Consider the following 2,079-nt stretch of genomic DNA (forward strand, 5'->3'; position numbering starts at 1 on the left):
AATAGCGGGTCACAAGAGAGTGACAAACATACAAAAAAGTAGAGGAAAAATGACGATAGTAAGGATGAGGAAAGAAAAAGCAGCAGTTCCCCCTATGTTGTTCCGGCACAGTATGAGCATGACATTGATAAATCAGCCCATTTACAATTCTACTGTGCATAAGAACATGTTTAATATCTCCCCTTTGGGAATGGCCTAAAGACACTTCAGTCAGTAGCACTGCCCCGGAGGGGGGGGGGGGGGGGTAATGATATGTGGACGGAGACTTTTATTTTTAGAAACAATTTTAAGGCATTTGCGACACACTTCGGTCGTGCAAGAGGCGGAAGATTACGTAACAAATGTTACAGGATGGAAGGAAGGAAAGAACGCTGCATATTCATTTTTTAAACGTCCTTTTCCGGTGAGGAATGGGAGAGAGAACTGTGAAAGAGAGGATTGGGAGTGAAAGAAGAATTGATCGTAAGCTGTGGAAGGGTTGAAAGACGGAACAATGCTTTTTATGCGTCCTTTTCGGAAAGAATGAGAGAAAAAAAAAGAAAAATGGGAAAGAGAGAATTGGGAGTGAAAGAAGTTTTTAGTTTTAGTAGAGGTTTTACGGCGCTCGCAACTGCATAAGGTCATATGAGTGCCAGAAGATTAGAGGTGGTACAAGAGAGTGAACAAAATTGTATGAGTTTAACGCCCCTATCAACATTATTAGGCTATTTAAGGGGTGGGACCTCCTAGTTTAACGTCCGCCTCCGATAGGACCGAGCTAAGTGGGAAATTCGTGTAAAGCGCCTTTCCCAAGGACACAACGTCGGACCGAGCTGAGGCTCGAACCCCCGAACCGGCAATCTCACGATTACGAGTCCGGTAGCCTAACCACTAGGCCACCTACAAGAGAGTAACAGACATAAAAAGAAGGAGGGGAGATAAGGACGATAGATGTTTGATAGGAAAGAAGGAGCAAACCACACCAGAGCACCCGCCAACCACCCACGATGAAAGAAGTTCGTATAACTGACTTTGAGAGAACACATTTGGAAAGATGGAATCTTCAGTGGAAGAATAGTAAAACAAACCAACAAAAAAACAACTCCCCCCCCCAAAAAAAAACAAAAAAAACAAAACAAACAACAACAACAACAAAAAGCAAACAAACAACCAAACAAACAAAAAACGAAACCCAAACCAAACTAAACCAAAGCAAAAAAAAACACACACACAAAAAAAAGGACTTTGGAGAGAAAGAACTTGAAGGGTTCGAATATTTGGATAGAAATAATCGGAAAATATGTTGTTTTTGTGTTTGTTTTTTTAATGAAAAAATGTCAAATTCGATGATTAAGAGAGAAAACAAATGGGAAGGAAAGAATTTGTGTGTGTGTGGGGGGGGCAAAAATCCCCAAAAAGGAGAAATATTATATTTGAACAGCCCCAAAACCACGCTACCCAATGTCAGCGGGAGTTTCAGTTAGAGGACCTGACGCACGTGTCAGTGTCAGGGGACAGACTGCTCTTGTACACCACGCAACCTCCATACTGTTGGCTTTTTGTTTTGTTTTTTGGTACGGTAGACATTCACATTTAACTTTTGAGTTTGATCTAACAAAACTCAGGTTGGTTACTTTGGTTGCAATGAGCATAGCTACCATGGATTCCAATAATTCCCTCACATTTTAGCTATACACGTCTTGCAACTTTTCTTGCAACTTTTGTTGATTTTTCTTGCAACTTTTGTTGATTTTTCTTGCAACTTTTGTTGATTTTTCTTGCAACTTTTGTTGATTTTTCTTGCAACTTTTTGCAACTTTTGCTATTTTCAAATGCAACTTTCTCTGAGGACAGATTGGAGAAAAGGAGAATTGGGGAAAACAGGTAAAATCTTTGAGTAAGAGAAGTCCGAATGACATAGTTTTGCATGAAAAAAGAAATTGGAGCGAAAGAAAGGAGAATAAACGAATTAAGAATTAAAAAACCCAAAAACAAAACCAGGAATGAACGAATGGACAAATGGGAATAAACGGAATGGTAATGTTATTGAATAATAAATGGAACGACAACAACCACAACAACAACAACAACAACAACAAC

This window comes from Aplysia californica, unplaced genomic scaffold, assembly GCF_000002075.1.
Source record: "Aplysia californica isolate F4 #8 unplaced genomic scaffold, AplCal3.0 scaffold00441, whole genome shotgun sequence".
Classification (NCBI taxonomy): Eukaryota; Metazoa; Mollusca; class Gastropoda; order Aplysiida; family Aplysiidae; genus Aplysia; species Aplysia californica.